Here is a 10,866-nt window from a genome sequence, read left to right as displayed (position 1 = left end):
ACATCGCTGAAAGTAATCAGGGAAATTCTGAAATGAGGCTCCCTACTCCTGTAATTCTTCTGTGCTATATTTACATTAAAATCAAGAACCATTGTGTTGGAGAGATGGATCAGCAGTTAAGACTACTTGCTGCTTCTCTGGATGACCGTGGCTTTGACAACCACCACCAAAATGGTGGCTCACAGTGATTTGTAATTCCACTCCCAGGGGATCTGAGGCTTTCTTCTGGCCTTGCCCTCTTCTGGCTTCCATATGCACCATTCATGCATATGGTGCAAACATGCAAAATAAAAATAAATAAATTGTAAAAAAAAAAAACTTTAAGTAGATGTTTCATGAGAATTTGTGGTGGCATATAAATACACACATTGGAGACATGGTCTTACTGTGTGGCCTCGGCTAGCATGGAAGTCACTTGTGTGGCACAGGCTGGTCACAGAGATCTGTCTGCTTCTCCAGATGTTGTGATTTAAAATGTGCACCGGGCCAGAGAGATGCTCAGTGGTTAAGAGCACTGGCTGCTTTTCCAGAGGTCCTGAGTTCAATTCCCAGAAACCACATGGTGGCTCACAACCATCTGTGATGGGATCTGATGTCCTCTTCTGGTGTGTCTGAAGACAGCTACCCCATACTAATAAAAAATAAGTAAATCTTTAAAAATAAGTGTGCACTACCATGTCTACATGGTGGCTAATTTGATATTTCCCATTTACTGAACTAAGGAATATTCAAAGCTGGTAAATCATTGCTTTTGGGTAAATCTGGAGGGGGATTCTGGAAGCCTTTCCCACTTTAAGATAGAAGACTGTCTGTTGGTCAATCCCGGCCTCACAGAGGGAGATTCACAGTCATTTGAGAACCTGGCTGTCATAGAAAGGCAGGTGAAAGGCAGATTCTCTGTGGGCCAGGACAGTTCTGCCCTCCGGAAATGGTCTCAAGTCTTTGAACCTGGCCCGAATTCACCGTGGGCTCTTGTGCTTCTTCAGCCTGCAGACGGCAGAATGTGAGATTCCTTTCCTCATAATCATTGTCCTAGTCACTGTTCAATTGCTGTAAAGAGACATCATGACCAAGACAACTTGCATAAAAGAAATCACTTAACTGGGAGCTTGCTTACAGCTTCAGAGCTTTAGTCCATTGGCATCATGGGAGGAAACATAGCGGCACTCTGGAGGCACAGAGCAGATCCTGACCTGCAGGCTGTTGTGGTGCTGTGGGAGTAGCTAAGAGCTACATCCTGGTCCATAGGCCAAGAGAGAAATGGGGCTTGTCATGGGCTTTGAAACCCCAAAGCGCACCCTCAGTAATACACTTCCTCCAAGGCCTTTCACCTCCTAATCATCCTAATTTGTTACAGTCATACTAACCAATTCTAGTAATAAGTCTCACAGTCTTCCTTGCCTCTCTTGTGTTGGTTTGTTTCTTTGGAGAACTCTGACCTGGACAGAAGTGTCGGATGAGGATTTCTGTGAGTGAAGTTTGTTCAGTAGCTGCTGCCATTATCACAAGTCTGTGTGGTAAAGTTCTATGAGTTTGTTTACAAAGAGTTTATTCTCTATCAAGTAGTAGAAAATGGTAGGCTATAGAGATATTAACAAAGAAATGTTCCCCATTTTACTGGCAGGTTTTGTGTCAACTTGACACAAGCTGGAGTTATCACAGAGAAAGGAGCTCCAGTTGAGAAAATGCCTCTATGAGATCCAGCAGTAAGACATTTTCTCAACTAGTGATCAAGAGGGAAGGGCGCAGCCCATTGTGGGTGGTGCCATCCCTGGGCTGGTAGACGTGGGTTCTATAAGAAAGCAGGCAGAGCAAGCCAGGGGAAGCAAGCCAGTAAGTGACATCCCTCCATGGCCTCTGCATCAGCTCCTGCTTCCTGACCTGCTTGAGTTCCTGTCCTGACTTCCTTTAGTGATGAACAGCAATGTGGAAGTGTGAGCTGAATAAACCCTTTCCTCCCCAACTTGCTTCTTGGTCATGATGTTTGTGCAGGAATAGAAACCCTGACTAAGAGACGCATACTCAGTAAGTTGATCTCTTTTTTGAAACAGGATTTCTCTGTGTAGCCCTGACTGTCCTGGAACTCACTCTGTAGACCAGACTGGCCTTGAAATCATAGAGATCCACCTGCCTCTGCCTCCCAAGTGCTGGGATTAAAAGTATGTGTCCCCAGCTAGGAGTTGATGTCTTAAGATGAAGTGCTTGCTTGGTTGGCCAGGTGCTTTAATAACTTCTTTCTATAGAGGCTACATAAAGATCTGCTTCAGTTCAGAGGCTCACAGCAACATCGGTTCACTTCCTCATAGCTCTGTGGTTGGTTTATTCTGGCTCTTCTGTTCCAATCTCCTGGCACATTCAGGAACTGTGTTCAGTGCCTGATTCACCTGGGTGGTTCTGTCTCCCAGGTCTGAAGCCAGATTTTTTTTTAAATGACCACGTGACCCTTTCTCTGGCTATCCTGGGATCCCTTACATGATGGCCGAACATCGCAAGACAGCCAAAGCCAACATTGTAAGGTTTTACTTAGCTCAGTGTAACCCTCCCAACATCCTATTGGTCAACATAAGTTGAAAGTCAGGTCAGATTGGGTATGTGTTCCATGGACTATGCTCTGCATGTGGGAGGGGGTGTCTAATAACATCACATGTGCATATCAGGATGGGAGAGTTCTAGGGCCACATTTTACTACCAACCAAAGTTGCTAACATAAAAATAAAATAAAATTTCTCATGAATACCTAGTTTACTACACTTTTTTTTAAAAAAGAGGAACCTGATAATAAAGCCACTAAGATGAGTGAATTCTGTCCTGTTTAGACTGGACATCTCACCTATAGCTCATCATAGAAGCTATTACCTTTTAAAATTGGAAAAAGGGGGGGGTGTTAGAGTGAGAATGTAGATTCTGGATACCACAGCTGGTGTGTCTCAACCCACTTCTGAGCTATGATCTGTGTGGCTGAGGCTGTCCTTGAACTCTGATCTTCCTAGTGCTACCATCCAAGTGATGAGATTACAGGCATGTGTCATCTTGCATGGTATGAGCTGGTGGTTTTCACCACCATATCCAACTTCTATCACCAAATGTGCTCCATGGATAATGATACCGGAAAACCGTCGCTGAGGAGTCACTCAGCATGTTCGAGGAAGGCCATGCCACAGAGAAAGTGATGCTCGTCAATTAACCTGAGTCTGGATTTATTAGGGAGCCTATAGAAGCCTTTATACAACTTCACTGTGGTTACAGCAGTCTGGGCAAATGGTTTCTGCAGCATGTGAACCCATGAAGCTCAGAAAATAAGACTCTTGTGGTCAGATTAGAGAAGCCCCAAATAAGCCAGCAGGCCATAAGACATTAAATTAACAGTATCACGTTTCCTCCTGGGAACTTCACAAGCCCTGTCCCACCTGTACTTGGTGGTCTCTGTTTAAATAAATTATTTTGTTCCTATTTATTTAAAAATAGAATGGGACAGGAAGATGGTTTAATGGGTAAGATTGCTTGCTCTGTACCCATGAGAATCCCAGTTTGAATGTTCATTACTCACTTAAATATGCTGGCACACTATTGTTCAGCTGTAACTCCAGTGTTGGGTGTCATGTGAAGACAGGCAGATCCTAAGAACACCACTGCCAGCCAAAAAACCATCCTGGAGAACTGTGAAGTTCCAGTTCTGTGAGAGGCCCTGCAGAGAGTAAGGTCACAGGCAGCTGGGGCCCCAGTGTAACCTATGAATCTGGGCTGATGATGATGTATCATTGTCTATTGATTACTTTGGAGCAGATGTTGGTGCAGGAGGAAGTTGCCAAAGAAGGTACGATGTGTGTTTCCACTAAACTGTGCTCTGAACTAAAATCTATGGTTAAAAATAACGTCCAAATTGGGCTCTGTGGAGCAAGCCTGGAGTCACAGATACTCAGCAAGGGGAGGCAGGAGGATTGCAAATTCAAGTCCTATAGAGTGACTGCAAGGACAGACAAGAAACTTAGTGAGACTTTGTTTCAAAATAAAAAGTAAGAAGCCACTGAGATGGCTCAATGGGTAAAGGTAGAAAATTTGAGATCAATCTCCTGGATCCACATGGTAGAAAGAATTAACTCCTGAGAGTTGTTCTGGCCACCACATACATGATGTGCACACACACAGATGTACACACACACACACACACACACACACACACACACACACACACACACAGTCACCCCTAATAAAAATAAAATACAAGGGAGAAATAAGATGGGAGTTATCGCTCACTTGTATTAGTCTAGCCTTCAGCCCTAGAATCAACCCTCAGAACTGCCAATAAATAAAATCAATGTATACACTGTTCATTTATTTAAGACATGGTCTCACTATGTAACCTTGGCTGTTTTGGCACTTGTTAAATAGAACAAGGTGACCTTGAATTCACAGAGATCTGCCTGCCTCTGCCTCCTGAGTGCTAGGATTAAAGACGTACATGCCTGGCCAACATTTTTTTTTTATTATTTTTATTTTTTAGATGCTAAGAACATTTCTGGAGAAACTCTAGCACATGCAGGCAAATACAGTTGGTTTAAGAGACTTGCACAACATATAGCATTAGTTTTTATTTATAGTAGATAATGTAGTTCCAATAAAATTATTGTGCAGTCACTGTCAACCCTAAGACATAGAGCCATGAGTGTGCACACTCTGGTTTCTACTCGTCTCCACACACCTAGAACCTTGCTTGGCACATGATGGACACTCTGTAGGTATTAGCTGAAGGAAAGATGAGTCAATCTACTGGACTTAATGTGTGACTGACTGGGAGTGGGAGCTGAGGCCCTGCTTCAGAGTGGCTTTCGTGAATCATCTGACGTTCTCCAGGGTTTAACTCTGATGGCTTCTGACCTCTAGTCCTGCTGAATGACCGCCTTCATTCAGTATGTCTGGTCCTTTCCCCAGAGACCTACAACCCTTAAAGTGTCTCTACTGAACCCCAAAGTCACAGCCCAGTCCACAGGGCCCTCTGATGAGATGTATGTAAATGTTCCTTACACTTAGTTGTCCGAAGTGCACCAAGGGCTTCGGTAGAGGATATTAAGGACCTCTAGTGTTTCTTGTAGTCGTGGGGAATAGACACTTATGAACACAACCCCAAGGTTCTTTTAACAAAGGCTAAACTTTTTTTTTTTTTTTTTGGTCAGGCTGGAGGCAAGGCAGAAATCACTGAATCTGATGTGCCACCAGAGCAGACAATCTTGCCAGCTCAAGCCAAGACAATAGTCCAAGGTTTCTGGTTCAGAGTTATGGAGGAAGGTAAAAACACTGTCGTGAGGTGAGATACAGAAGCCTCTCTTTGCCCTTGAGATGGTGAAATGGCTGATATTGGACTAGTGGCTTGTGTTTGTGATCCAGCACTTGGGAAGTAGAGGCAGGAGGCTCAAGAGTTCAAGGTCATTTTTAGTTACTAGGTGAGCCCGAGCTATGTGAGAACTCTCACTGGTGGCAGCAGAGGGGACAGCAGGCCCCGCACCTTGCATGGGGAGCACAATAGATCTGGGTGGCAGGGGCCCAGCAGAGTCAGGTCCACATGTGGGAGAGAGGGAGAGCTGGCTTAGACCTTCCATGGCTGCAGCACTTGGCAGGGTACAGTGAGCCACCCCGAAGGCATGACCGCAGGAGACCTGACCCTGCTCCGTGCTGTGATGTGATGTGGCATTGGCTAGACTAGCTGGGAGCAATGAGGGAGAGTTAACCTGGTACAGAAAAGGGAGGCTGGTCCAGGCCTTTGGGTCGTCCCACCCTCAAATCTACACCACCTGTGAGCTCTTGGCCCATGTGAAAGGGACGGTCCAAAGCTACAGGATCTCCATGACACAGGACCACCGCAGGATATCCAAGAGGAGTCCTGTGAGAATCTAATATTGATGGTGTGTCAGAAGCCAGAGACCTGGAACCAGACCAGTGACTCAACGCAATGCACATTTGCAAGTGAAGATGTGTGGACAGAGGGGTGTTCTGTGGGACACACTGTGACACAGCACAGCTTGCACGATGAGGTGTTTTCTATGCTTTGTTTTGTCTTTTGTTTGTTTCTTATTTTCCTTTGGGGGGATGTTGTCAGCGTGTGGGGTGAATATGAGGGGTCAGGGAGATGACTGGGACCTGGGTGCATGATGGGAAACTTACAAAAAAATCAGTATAGGGCTAGAGAAATGGCTCAGTGGTTAAGAGCACTGACTGCTCTTCCAGAGGTCTGAGTTCAAATCCCAGCAACCACATGGAGGCTCACAACCATCCTTAATGGGATCTGATGCCCTCTTCTGCTGTGTCTGAAGACAGCGACAGTGTACTTATATATAATAAATAAATAAATCTTAAAAAAATACAAAAGTGAAGGGAAAAAGCCTGAAAACAAAATCAGGATGCTGAAGCCTACAATCCCAACACTTTGTCTAGAGCAGGAGAGTCACAAGTTCAAGGCTAGCCTGGATGACAGATCTCTGAAAAATGAGTAAATTAATTAAACAATCTAAAAATGGTGGAAAGTAGGAGAATGAATTCTGATAACACACACACACACAGAGAGACAGATACACAGAGACACACACAGACACACACAAAAAAAACACACAGACACACAGAGACACATACACAAACAGACACACAGATACACACACACAGACACACAGAGACACTTCAGCTCCAGGAATGTAAGTGCAGGCCATATGTGCAGGAGTGTGAGTTTCAGGATTGTTTGTCAGCAGTGCTGCGTCATGCAGCAAATCTATTCATTGTCATATAGTCAAGAACAGATAAAGCCAGCCACTTAGGAATGAGAAAAGCTGAGACAAAAGGCTATTTATCAGTTAGTTTACGTATGTTTTCTACTAATAAGTTTCCCTTTGTGGCAAAATAGACAAGGAAGTAAGGCTATCTAACCTATGAATTAGATTCCTAAAGTCCAGAAAATAGCAAGGCTACTCCTGATAGTAGTTTTTGTTTTTATTTTTTTCCCCTAAAAAACAAAAACAAAAACAAAAACATACAAATCAAAAAGGTGGAGATGTGGCTCAGTTGGTTCAATGCTCACTTAGCATTTGGAAAGCCCCAGTTTGATCTGGCAACATAAACCAGGTTGAAGTTATCTCAGGACCCAGCTGGAGGAAGGAGGATTAGTGGTTTAAAATTTATACTTGACTACCTAGGGAGACTGAGGCTAGCCTGGGCTATAGGAGACCTTTCACCAAATTTAATAAGTACGTAAATACAATAAGGGTAGGGTTGGAAGGGCTTGGTGGTCACGGTAAGGCGTGATGATCTGAGCTTATCCCTGAGACTCACAACAGAAGGAGGGAATCAACTCCCAAAAGTTGTCCTCTGATCTCCATGTGTTGGCCATGGCTCAAGAGCACCTATGCTGGGCTGGAGAGATGGCTCAGTGGTTAAGAGCACCGACTGCTCTTCCAGAGGTTCTGAGTTCAACTCCCAGTAACCACATGGTGGCTCTGGGGTCTGATGCCCTCTTCTGGTGTGTCTGAAGACAGCTACAGTATACTTATATATAATAAATAAATCTTAAAAAAAAAAAAACCAAAACAAAAAGAAAAGTTCCTTTCTCTCTTGCCTGGTAGCCTCACTGACCAGGCTAAAAGAAGGCTAGGAGCTTTAAAAAAAAAAAAAGAGCACCTATACTCACATACAGACAAGTAATAAGACATTAAAAGGTAAAGGCACAGCGGCAGATGGGACACGACACCGGTCCTTGGCCAGAGAGCTTTCTGGAACTATCAAGGAGATCCTGGGGACTGCACAGTCTGTGGGCTGCAATGTGGATGGCCGTCACCCTCATGACATCACAGATGACATCAACGACATCAACGGTGGTGCAGTGGCGTGCCCGGCTAGTTAAGAAGTAACAAGAAAATATTTCAATAAAAGACTTATCTGATTTTTTTTAAAAAAAGGTAAGGGCACAGGTTAAAATGGTATCTTGCATTTTTATCCTTGATTTTAATTTTTAAAATAAAAATATTTGATTTATTTTATGTATGTGTTTTAACCTGCAAGTGTGTATGCCCACTGTGCTTTCAGAGATTAGAAGGGGGCATTAGATACCCTGGAACCCAAGTTAGGGATGGTTGTGTATAGTAAGAATTTTGGTTTCTTTAAAAACACAGACATGTTACAGGAATATGTTCTCGTTTTAATCCCAGGTGTTTGCTTTGTGTTGTACCTGGGGCATGATGTTGGCAGCTGCAGATAGTTTCTGCAAGTGTATGATGTTTGAAATCCTGGGGGCTCTTGAGAGGGTACATAAATGCTGGAGTCCCAAGAGGGGTGCACTGGCTGTTGCTGCTGCTGCAGGTAGCTGGTTGTGTTGTTGTGGTTTGTTAAGTGGTCATGTGCAAAATAATGACAAGAAGCAACCGGATATTCTGATGGGGCAGATCAAACTTGCCTCCAGGAACTTGATGAATCTAATTATCAGTAAGTACTCTAAGGATATCAACGCCCCCTTTCCCTTCTAATCTTTCTCTCCTACTTTGTGTCAGAGGGTTGGAAGGGGAGTATGTGGTAGAGAAGGGGGGTTAAAAAAGGGAACCCACAAAATAGTAAAAATCTGGTTACAGTTGTAAGCTATCATGTGGTTCTAGGAACTGAACCTGGGTCCTCTGCCAAGAGCAACAGTGCTCCTAACCACTGAGCCATCTCTCCAGCTCCTTGTCTTTAATTTTTAGCATAGAATGAAAATAAATATACCTTGAACTCCTGGTTCCCCTGTCTCTATCTCCCAAATGGTGGGTTACTGGCACTGCCTGGCAAGACCTTCTATAAACCATCTTCAGCTACCTCCTGTGAGAACACCATGTTTCCCACCTATGCACTGAGCTCTCCAGGGAAACACCCTATGTAGAAATCTATAGAGCAGTAGCTGGTTTCCTTGGCTCTTGCCTCCTTCTGTCTGTTTAGACTCTGACAATTCTATATGCCTTCTGGAAGCTACCTCTGCTCTAATGGGAGTCATCCATAAATGAAAGATACTTAGAGAACCCCCCCCCCCTCGCAAAGTTCAGGAGAGGCCGACCTCTTAGTTATTGTCCCAGAAAGGTTCCAGGCAGGGCTGTCTGGTTCACAAAGCTCCCCACCCCATCCCTAGGTATTTGAATGACAGAACTGCCCCTCCCTCCGAAGCTTCAGAAGGATTAGGATCCATCAGTCAAACTCACAGTGCAGGGCGCTTCTTAATCCAGATGATCTTTTGCTTTGGAGACCTCTCGTTCCTCCCGCAAGGAGACTCCTGGCAGGCGTCTTACTGCTAACATTCATGCTTAGATACTTAGAAAGGTGTTCACTTCCTCTCTAGCCAGGACCCTTCTACCTTGGTAGACTTGGGCCAGGTTTCAGGAGGTTTCTAGCGCAAGCAAGCACCGTTTAACCTAACGTAGGTAAAGAATTAATGAATGTCGTTGAGCTGGAGCTGGGAGGACACTTGGATGGAACTTTGTTAAGAGAAGATGGGCATATTGTTCTATGTGTGTGATCCCAGTCACTGGGAGACAGAGACAGGAGGGTTGTTCCAGGTTAAGGGCAATTTGAACGATATAGTGAATTCTAGGGTAGTTTGTGCCATGTAGGACACATTCCAACAAGCAAGTAGATACCCAAGTCAAAACTGCACCCAAGAGCCTGTCTCCCTAGCAGGTAGATAAATAAATTTTGAAATTGTTGAGTGAACTTGACACATCAACAGAGAGGACACCCAAGTCCTGACCAAAGGCATTTACTGACTTGTTTGGGGGTTCATAGCTCATTCTTGACGAAGGGGGGTGATCACCAGCTTTTGGCCAAACCCACTCCATTCATGTGGATGGATGAGCAGGTGGTAAGGGCTGAGTCACAGAGGAGAGACTTTTTAGGGCAGAGGATCTCTAGGACACACTGGCTTGGGCTGAGATGGGGAGGAAGACAAGATTTGGGAAAGGAGACGGCCAGTTAACAAATGTCGCAGTACAGTGTCCACAGCTACACTGAGCTGTAATTCAGTACCCGAATTACATAAGTTTACCTATGCGATCTGACGTTTATCCTGTGCCTTGGACTATTACCCCCCATGTTTGTGAGCTAAAGCAACAGAACACAAACGTTTAAATAAATTGCTTTTTTTAAAGGATCTGTTTATGAAGAATCTTATGCTTGGCTTCTTTCTGCCCTCCACACGACCTCTTTGAACACAGGATTAAACCTCTGTCTTCCCCTGACATTAGTAACTGTGCTTGAAGTTCACAGTCATTAGTGGGGACCAGCAAGAATTTAGCATCACCAACAAGAAGAGGTAGGGAGAGGTTGTGTGGCTCCCCACCTATCCCTCGCTCTAGGAAGGGAAACTAAGGCACAACCCTCCATTCTCTTCCAAGTCAAGGCCTCTGGCCTCAGCCTTCTGCCCTCTGGCATTTCTCTGGTGTGCACAGAAAGCCTGCCTTTTCATCGACAGCACACTTAAAAGCAGGGAAAGAGGAGACAAGTGGGGTCACTCAGTTAGCCTTTGACTTCAAAGCCTTCCGGAGGGGCAGGGGTGAGGAGCTGATTACCCAGAATCCCACAGACCACCTTTCCAATCCAGGGATAAGATGTAAAGGTGGGGTTTGGCCATCCTGTCTAGTCTGGCAGTAACCTGAATCTTTCCCCCCTTGGCCCCTTCTGTAACAGCATGCACCTCCCCCACTGGCCTGCAGACTCACATAGGTGGCCCGGTACCACCCACATCCCAGGAAAGGACTTAGTTAGAATATCAGCTGTCCTTTGTTCCCAGTGGTCAGGTCGTCCTTGCGTCTGGTCTGTCAAACTGTGACTCTTGGTTTGTTTGGAGAGTAAGGTTCTCTGGGGGCCCCAACTGCA

Source organism: Micromys minutus, assembly GCF_963924665.1.
Source record: "Micromys minutus genome assembly, chromosome: 12".
In the NCBI taxonomy this organism is placed as follows: domain Eukaryota; kingdom Metazoa; phylum Chordata; class Mammalia; order Rodentia; family Muridae; genus Micromys; species Micromys minutus.
This window is presented reverse-complemented; position numbering follows the sequence as displayed.